Raw genomic sequence first — 10,800 nt, 5'->3', positions numbered from 1 at the left:
TGAGATTTCATCACTTTTATAACCTTCATTACTTACCTCGTTCACCCAAATTCCTGAATGCCTCAACAAAATCGATATATTCATCTTGTATCAGTAACTTTTACGATTTTTTTTTAAAATTATCACTTTTTCGACATTAATGGTTGTTCAATGGAGAAGATGTAAATTTGAAATTTGAAATTTGTGAATCTTTTACCTATTAGGATATGGACTGATAAGAATAAGTTAGACATTAATCAAGGAAATTAAAATAAGTAAAAATAAATTTTTCATGCGTTAATCAAGGAAATTAAAATAAGTAATTTTTTTTACGTGATTTGTTCCCTTTTAAGCGCAACAAGAAGTTGTTTACAATGTATCAGATATAATGTATCCAAACGATAGGTATGTGTCACGCCTCGAGCCTACACCCCGGATGTGGCTGACACTCGAGAACCATTACAAGCCCCAAACGAACGCTTGGCCTGGCTTACTTACTCAGCGGAAGACTATATGCATATTTATAATGATCAATAAAATACTGAGAATGTTTAAAAAGTCAAACATTCAACTTGACCAAAATGGCAACTCAAGTCTTAACATATGAAATGAAAATGTAAAGATAACTGAACTACTAACTGTCTGACTGTCTATGAAGCCTCTAAAACAAAGAGGGATGTCAGGATAAGACACCCGATCATCCTAACAATGAAATACTGAAAGCAAATGATAAAAAGAGTCATCCGAAATGCAAGGAAGCTCACCAACTGACTCTGAGTGCTCAACTGGATTAACGAGGCGCTGGATGCTGATCCTGGTTACATGCGTTTGCATCATAATAAGATGCAGGCCAACTGACATCAGTACATTGAAAGTACGAGTATGCGAGTTGGAATGTTAAACATAACTTAAGCTTGAAAATGATTTGAAATGAACACTTACCTTGACTTTACTCAACTCCTGAATAACTCAACTCAATATAAAGCACTCAACATATACAATATATAGAAAGCTTGTTAAACACTCACTAACCAATTCAGGCCAATTAGAAGACAATCTTTTCATCTTAGGAAACCTGTTCACTAGTAAATTGTGCAGAGTTGCTGAAACAGTGGAAAACAATTTAGTTTGTTAAAGAAAATGCAATAACAAACTTAACTTTACTCATATAATAAAGTAATATAGTTTATTATGTGGGAGATTCTCTAATCGACAACCACTACTATGAGCCTAAGTGGTGATACAACGTCTTGCCCACGCTGCCAGAACTGTCATATACTTTGTCGTCATATAAAACGCTTAACTAAGTGGATCTACTAGTCTATGCTAAAAGCATCTTAAGGAGTCATAGAAAAAGTATGATCTTTTACTACCGATGATGACAACATGGTTTATAGAGACTTGAGTTAATATGAACTCGCATCCCCATATCAGTGCTCAATACTACTACCCAAAATATAATTAGCTCATATGATTTAAAATCAAAACTTCTTTCTTTGGTTTGACATAATTACTCAAAACTTTAGCTTAAAGCTCTCTTGAAAATCGGTGTTTCCCTTTCTTGTTCAAATGTGAAAACATTTTAAACTCTTGGAAATACTTAGTTCCTTATAGCTTTTTGAGAATGAACTCAATTATTTACTCTTTGCTTAACTTGAAAATTAAGTCTTAAAACAAAGTTAAAACGTTTGTGGAAGACTTTTGAAAACTTTATAAACTTCTCTTGACTTGCTTCTTAACTTCTAGACTTGACTCTTAACTTTCCTTGAATTGAATTATGGATTCAAGGTTCATGATCTCATGTTTATGGATGATTTCATGATGTTTGGATGTACCTAAGACTGCTGGAATCAACTAAGGAACATAGGTACATTGTTAAGGAACAAGTACGAAAAAATGGGGGACGAATGGGGAGAACTAGCGTCCCTGGCGCTCTGAGAGGCGCGGAGCGCCACCCCTCAACATTCAGAGACTGGTCTGGGGAGCGCTGGCTGGCGCGGCGCCCTAAGGGTGAAGATTCAGAGACCCTTTTGGGGCGTGCTGGCTGGCGCGACAACCCACCCCTTTCCCTAAGTGTTTGAGGATTTTTCTTCTTCGTTTTTCATCTCTAAACCCTCTAAACTTCAATGGTTCCTTCCCCAAACACTTAAAATCATTTATACCCTCAATATATGATAGATTCAAATCGTAATTACACCTGGAAACATGAATAAAATCGCAAGAAACTCCAACAACACAACCCATAAGAAATTCAAATGAAACTTTCAACAATATTCATCAAGAACTCAATTTCTAAACTTTCAAAGACTTAAATTTGTTGAATTGAATCATGGTTGGCGTGTGGGTGAACTAACCCAACGCTATGTGTTCTCACATACCTCGTAGGGATCACCCCTTGACGAAATCCACAAGCTAAACTCGACGATCTTGACGAATCTTGATTTCTCTTCTCCCTTCTCCACTTTTCTCTTTTCTCCAAGCCCTAGCGTGAAACTTCAACTTTTCTAAACTGACTAAAATCTGATTTAACCCCAATTAACTCCTAAAAACGAATTAGAATAATTAGGTAAGGAAAAGACTAAATTACCTTTCCAAAATTCGGATTAGACTTTCCTTATTCAAACAGTCCAACTTCCAAAGGGCATAACTCACTCATACGAACTCAGAATCGCACAAACTTGGTGGCGTTGGAAGGTTATTCTAAGAGATTTCCAAACATATTTGGAAATATACCTAACTCATCCTGAGCTAGGAGTTATGGCCGCTTGAAGTTGACCAAAAACTCAACTAACATACTTTACAATTTTCCAGACTTTCAAATACTTTCCAAAAATGATTCTTTCCCCAACTTTTAACTCTTTCCTAGTTATTTCAATTTGCGAGATGTTACAGTATGTATCCGGCTGCCTCCTTTTTTAAGGGATTTTTGTAAATTGAAAATTAGTAGGGATAGGATGTAATTTAGATCTTATACTATGTGATTTCTATAATTTATACTTTAATTAACCAAGGGAAAATCGTGCAGAATAATAAATATTTAAAAGATATTATATGTTATAGCTATTATTTTAGGAAATTGTGATTCACAGCCATAATTTTCTTAAACTTGCTATTTGTTTAATTTGTATAATTCGCTCAAAATTGTATAATTCGCCTGATTTTACAAATCAGAATTTTGTATAATTCGGTTCATGATGGTATAAATCTCTAATTTGTATATGTTTACTTAGCTATTTGTATACGATTTATGAAAAAATCACAATAAATTACCTTGTTTGTATATTGACAAGCGAAATATACAAATTGAGTTTTGAAAAATTTCAAAATGTATAAATACATAATTTGTACATACTTTATATTCACAAGCGGAATATACAAAGTTACAAACTGCGTGAAATATCCAAATCAAGGCCTCCATAGCAAACAGAACTATAACTATGAACACAATTATCGAAACTATTGCTATAGAGTCTTATTATGTCTATTATATTTGAAATTTCTAAAATTTACTCATTAATGTGTGTACATATGTATATTATATGTATAGATATAGAGATTACTTTTAAAGTAATGTTCTATAGGTAATCATAACATTTGTGAAATTTATGGTCTTCTTTTAAAGCAAGAATTCTCGAAGAGTTTTTCTATGGCCGGCCCAATTTGGGTCACGCAAATATTGAAATGATAATTTTCAATGAGAAATTTGGCTATGAATTTTACATTTAGAATTTTAATTTCAAGTGAAATATTATATATTATAAGTTGAAATAGTGATTTTGAATGTGTAATAGAAGCAAAAGAAGTTTTAAATCTTCAATTTCTGCAAGACTTTTTCACGATTTGAGTTCATGTTTAATTAAACACAACTTCCAACCTCCAATTGTTCGTTTGAATTTCACAACTTTTTCTTCATCTTCAATTAAAAGTTGTTCAAATGATTTTTGAAACTTAAGGTTTAAATGTATTTATAGATATTTTTGTGGTTATAAATCATTTCATTAACAATAAAACGAGATTTTTATAAGTTAAATTATCTCAAAATATTTATAGAAAAAATATTATTGTTATTTCCGAGGCTAAGTAAAAAGAAGTCTGTAACGTAAATTGAAATTTATGAAGTAACAAATTACTTTTGGTAACATTTTCTAATTTACCTACTCTTCTTATTGAAGACACATCGGATAAAAGACAAAAGTGTCCAATTTAGAAAAATAATCTTATAAAATCCATGTTGGGACAGTTGTGAGGACGATATATTTTATGTAGTAGGAAACGACCACTGGCAGTTGACTTTGCTGAAGAAAAGTGTCTTCCAATGGCAGTGCTGGTTTGCCAATTTCTCCTCAACAAGAGCTTTGTCTTTTACATTACACCAAGTATGACAAAAAATAGATCGAGGTAATTAAGTTTTTTTTTTTTTTTTTTGCATATTATGTGATATTTATCTTCTTATACGATCCAATAAGTAGAATGTGTACTGACTAGCTTCCTTTATGATTTTGAGCAAATTTTCATGTGTTTGAAATTCATAAAATTCTTGTTTTTTTGTATATATTTAAATAAGAAGAACGAGAACAAGAACATACATTTTTTTTTATCCATCCAATACAAATGAGACACCGAAAAACTTGACGAAATGAGTTGACATAAATTAACTAGCCCCTATAGACTAAAAAGGGCAACCTAGTGACCTAATTATCCTGCATTGACTAGGTTCCTGAAGGGCCGACGCCCTTTTAGGGTGTGACATATGCAGCATACCTTGATGCAAAGCATCAGGGTTGATTCCAGAACGGCTCGAACCCTTAACTTATAGGTCACATGGATACAATTTTACTGTTGTTCTAGGTGTATCTAACCCCTATAGAAACCAGTGGAAAATATGTACTAAAAATCGAAGCTACTGCAACATATGATTAATCCATCAAAGTATTAGCTCTATGTTTGGTTGGTTTCACACATGTGTGATATTTGTTATCCAGCCCTACAAAAGAACAACAATTACAACTTGAATCCAAAATTTTAGAAAGAAAAGACTTCTGTTTGAACTTTGTGTAATTAGGCAGTGTGGATAGATTTGTATAGTACCTTTCCACCAGTGGATCTTGGAGGATCCAAGGAAGCAAGGGTAGAATTTGGTGCACTTCCTGGTCCACTGTCACAACAGTTGATTCTGGCAAACCAATTCTGGAACCAGTTTCTGGCTGGGTGAAGAACTCCAGTCACAATATTTGTTTATGTATTGATATGCCCATTTTACTATCACATCAAGCAACCATGTAACAACTCCAATTAAAATGGATTCAACCCATTGCTTCCAATTCAGTCGTGCCGTGTTTTTAAAGACAAAGACAGCCTCTACTTCAATGAATCCAAGCTGCAACACAAGACAGATCACAGACAAAGCCCAAAACAAGTAATTTTGACCAAGACCTTTGAAAAAATTCTTCTGCTCCAAATCCCTTGCACTGAATATGTTAAAAAGCTGGCACAGAGCGAACCCGTTAAAGACTATAGATCTGTTAACTTTTGGAGTGATCCCCAGTATCGCACTTCCTCTTTGTTGAAGGAATACAAAAATGCCAGTCTGATAAGAAGCTTGAAAAAGAATGTTTCTCCACATAACCTTGGTAATAGGTGGTTTTCTTGGTATGATAGAAAGCTCATCCCTTTGTTGTCATGTGGCCTGTTGAGTAATTAGCAAAGCTGGCCCTCCAATAAATGTTACAAGAAGGTTAACCCTACCAACTGTATGACTGTTAACGGGCCATCTCCGTCTAATATAACCAGTATGAAGTTTATTAATAAGCTACTGATTGCCAAGATTATCTCAACTTGGATGAACTGCCTCATATTCTCACAAACAATTCTTCCTCCCTTGATGCTGTTAATCACATTAGTTATAGTTTGAGGCCAGTTAGTCACCACAGGCAGGCCAAAATGAGCTGCTTCAAGAACCACATTACTTTCAGATGTTTGTTCTCCTACCACAGCCACCACTTCTCCTCTTTTCTTCAACTGCTCTATTAAAAAACACTTGTGTGCAGTAGAGGAATTTCCCATAATGCAAATTTTCTCAACATTTTCCTTTGTAGCCTCTTCGGCCCTAACTACTAGAGCTTCATGTGAGTTGCGCAATCCTGTTTCATCACCAATGGCACGAAGCACTTCAACATCTTCTTCCGAGGCAAATACCATCTTCACTCCGCCTTCTTTCAGAATTGCAATTGCTTGCCTCATGTTGTCTAGATTGAAAGTATCTTCTAAAACAAATATACCAATGAAAGTTAGGCCATTTTCATCAAGTTCAACAGTGTCCTGAGTATGTTTGAAGGCAAATGCAACTACGTTCATGTTCTTGTTGTTAGTTTGAGCAATGCCACCCTTTGTTCCGTCATCCAAATCATGCACTTCACCAGTCATGTCATAGTAACTTGAACACATTGGCAATATTGAATCAGTAGGACCCTTGAAATATGAATAGTACTCTTTCCCATTATCTCCATTTTTCTCTATGACTACTTTACAAGGTCCTTCAAAAGGATTCATCTCATCATCATTGTTCTTCACTATGGTGAACTGCTTATCCAAAGTGTCTCTGTCCATACCTGTGTTCTTTTCTGCCCAACAGAGTATTGCTTCTTCTACTCTGTGGTAGGCTGTTTGAGAAGTCAGAGGGGACACACCAATTCCATCAGAGAGAACACTGTAGACATGTGGCGGTATCTTGGTAACATCTTTTTGGTCAAGAAGAAACTGGGTAGCTTTCAACTCTTTCAACCAGCTAACTTTTTCTATACAGATGGTGTTGACTGGTTCCATCTTAACATCAAAAATTGGATACCAGTATGCCCTTGCAATTGAAATAAGAAATGGTACTCCTTCAGTTATCCCCACCAGTGTGATACCAAGAGAAGTTATCACAACTCTCACTGCTCCTTTTGATTCTGTCAAAACCTTCTTCACGGCATTCATTATCCGTGCAATTTCAGTTGGTTCTTCCTTGGTTTCCAATCTATATCCGTTCTCATCATCTTTATAGCCTAATTTAAAGTGAATGAACAGCACCACAGTGATCAAAATGCCAATCGACAGCCCACTAATATGTATGTAATTGTTCAACTTGTCAAAGTCGGCACAAAAACTGGAGTCCGTTTCAGAAATAAACGGCTGGTCCTTCCTTGCTCTGTTCTCATTTTGCTTATTCCAAATGTGTCTTCTGTACCAATTACGTGCTAGCTTAAACGAAACAATCACAAATATAATCACAACCAGAAGTACTCCTTCAAACCAATCATTCTGCACACCTTCTTCTTTGATTCCAAAGACAAACGACAATATTGCAGCAATTGCAAGGAGAAAAATAGTTGGTTCCTTGCATACCAATTGCTGGATCATGAATTGGCCATACGTACCCTGCGAAGATCAGCATGTGATGAGACAAGGCTATCGGCTTGCGGCAGCTAGAAATGCCTCCAACTTGAATTCCCTTGTCAACATCATGAATATTACTCCTCCAAAATTGTGAAGTGAAACCATGTTCTTCTCCTTCACAATCTCTTCTCTAATTTGTAAGTATTGCTGATGAGTACTCTGATCATGAGGCTGAAACTCAATCTCGCAGTGAACATTGTTTGATTGTCCAACATTAACATAAGGTGAAGCTTCCACAATTTCACGGATTTCATCTCCACCACCTTCAGAGTTCTGAGTAGACAGAAAGCATATATAATCCCTCTAATTAATATTATCAATATAACTAAAACTATATATATCATGATATCTTATCATACTAAGAGTGAGAAGTGTGAAAATTAGGTCTTAGGGCTTTAGTCACATCCTAAAAGCTAGATTAAAGAGAGGATGATTAATCAAACATATAAAGAGTCCACCCATTTCATTAATCATCAATGTGAGGCTTTCGTTATTTTTTAACACAAAGCCGTCCACCCATTTCATTAATCATCAATGTGAGGCTTTCGTTATTTTTTAACACAAAGCCACAAAAGTAAAGTTGAAATACCATTTTACCCCCTTTCATAATTAAAAATGTTATAATATCTAATAATTTAAATATAGAGTAATTAAAATATTTTCACAACATTTTCACCTCATTTTCACCTCCTAACTTAATTTTAAGCTAAAGAGTTATAAAGTGACTATATTCATCTATAAGTTACAAGTGACCAGTTAATTATCTAATTGAATTATGATATTATGGATAAATACTATGCCATAAATTTAACTCTTGTAACAGTAAAAACTTAGAGGGACACATCAATGATATAGTTGGAACAGGAAAAAGATAATGTTCTAAATACTAGATATTAAGAAATACTATGTAAGAGTCTTTTTGGAAAGCCACCAGTAATTGGAATTGGTGTAATTACTATGGTAATAATTATCAGCCTAGTAAATTGCACAACCTAATAATTACGCTGACTTGTTTGTTTGTCACAATGTAACTACAAGTGTATTGTTTTGTTGCACAAGTGTAATCATAAGGTTATATTGAATTTTAAAAATAAAAATTAATTATTTAAAATTAAAATTTATATTAGACAAATAATGCCATTTATAAATGATATTAAATTTAATATTTAAGATATATATTGTCTTTTGAAAATATATTAATTAATAAACATATGTCTTTGACTAATATTATACAAAAATAATTGATTTATATTTTTCAATTTAGTATATTTTAATTATATTATGATAGAAACAAAAAGTACATAATTTCTATGAAATGTATGTTTGACAAAAAGATTAATACTATAAATATAATATCATAAAATTATAAAATATTTGACAAAAAAATAATTTATCAAGTCTAACTTAAAAATGTAAAATATGGAGTCAAATACTCCTAAAACAAATGAAATAGAAAGGTTGTGATATACATACTCCATGTTCAAGATTCAAGCTGGTATGAGGAGTATAAAAGGTTGTGTTGGATGATGAGGACGACGATGACACTGGTGAAAGAGATGATGCTATGCTTGCTCCAGCTTCAATGAACTTGTAAATAGATAGGAAAATGAACGCCAACCTCCTCATGATGATCAAACTAGAAATATTACTTAATTGAGTACCATTCATTGACAGCGGGGATCTCCGCTGAGCTTCAATGTCTGTTCCATTATCTTCATGATCCACCTCCATCATCCTATCTAGCTCTATATTATACTTATCGTACGTACGTGCACACTACTTCTTTTTTAACATCTTAGTATAAAATAAGAAAGCACTTTGTTGTGATTAGTATAACCATGATATGATGATTGAAAAGGATCTAACAAAAGCTACGTAAAAATATAGAGAGGGGAGAGGGAAAACAGATATAGAGAGGGGAGGGAAAAATATAGAGAGTAGACGTTTTTTAATTAATTGTAAAAATCTGTTTTGAAAAAAAAAAAAAAAAAAGGAAAATAAATAGATTTTGAAAAAAAAAAAAAAAAAACGGAAATAGGTGGATTAATTAAATTTAAATTGATTGATGATAATTATTAATTAGCATAAATTTAGGAGATTCAACTAATTAGGAATATTTGTTTTCCTTAATTCACTCTAATATGTTAAAATTAATTAAAAAGTCTTATTTTATCCATTTTCTTCAACGTTTCTCTATCTACGTTTTTTTTTTTTTAATTGTTGTCATTGACGAGTAAATCAAGTTTTTTTTTGTTTGAAAAATCTTGATTTTGTTGTGATGGACAACTTCTTATCTATATTAATTAAACATGGTGGTAGATGAGATCCTTCAAGTTAGTATTTTTTATGATTTATTGTTTGTATTTGTATATTACTGAAATGAAAAAAAAAAACAATGAAACTGTAAATCACATTTTTGTGATTTTGTATAAATTAAATTATAAATTAAAACTAATCTATTAATACTTGTAATTAAACTGTTATGAGTAGTAATATAAAAAAAAAAGTACATCTAAAGGCGGTAATATTAAGCCTTAAATAAATATATGGGGTGATTTTTGTCATGCCGCTTAATAAATTAAAGTATGACGTCATTTGAATTAATATTCTAGTCCTTCAAACACCAAGACCACAATATAGTTAAAGTATAATAGGCAAAGCCTATTTATTTGAAAGTTAACAAATTTCGAATGTTAAAACTTGAACTAGAAACCATTAATATTGTTTTTATTATACTATAATCTTAATTTGTCGACGTTACTTCATGATTAACGATTGAATCTTTGCTAATTTTTTGAGCAAGTGAAATTCAATTGCAGTATTCTACTCAAATTATAGGTACTTTTTTGTTTAAGGTTTGTATTACTCAGTTCGTCAAACTATTGTGGAACTTATTTTCTCATTTCTACTTTCTAAACAAGTGGTGAAATGCAGCTTCCTAGAAATTTCTCCTAGGCAATTATACTGGTCAAGTGTTTAGGTTTTTCACTCTCAGGCCTCAGCTTTGTGTCGCGAAATGTTAATACTCATTTTGTTTAGAATTTTCCTTACGCTGGTTCGTTTTTATAACGCGGTATTCACAATTTTTCATATGATCCTACCATCACCACCTCACCACACACACATTTTTGTCCAGGAGTGTTTGACCATGAAAATAGTGAGTATTTAAAAAAAAAAAAAAACATATTCACCTCCAACTTTGCTTTAAAAATCAAAATTTTCCTCAATTTTGAACAATCATCAAACTCCCCCTATATTCTATGCATTATTCATTTATATCACATATATGTAATACCACTTTATATTATATATAATTTAATTTTTTAACCTAAGTATTTATAATTTTTTCTTCAAGTTCATTAATATTATAAATAGAATAATATTTTT

The 10,800-nt window shown here is 32.7% G+C and overlaps 1 pseudogene; it reads right to left on the bottom strand.

The window, feature by feature from the left end:
• Positions 1 to 4,895: 4,895 nt before the first annotated feature.
• LOC125810960 (calcium-transporting ATPase 12, plasma membrane-type-like) lies at positions 4,896 to 9,147 on the bottom strand (annotated as a pseudogene).
• Positions 9,148 to 10,800: the final 1,653 nt, after the last annotated feature.

The sequence above is a fragment of the Solanum verrucosum genome, unplaced genomic scaffold, assembly GCF_900185275.1.
Source record: "Solanum verrucosum unplaced genomic scaffold, falcon-dt-bn FXZP01000032.1, whole genome shotgun sequence".
NCBI classification, from domain to species: domain Eukaryota; kingdom Viridiplantae; phylum Streptophyta; class Magnoliopsida; order Solanales; family Solanaceae; genus Solanum; species Solanum verrucosum.
This window is presented reverse-complemented; position numbering and strand designations above follow the sequence as displayed.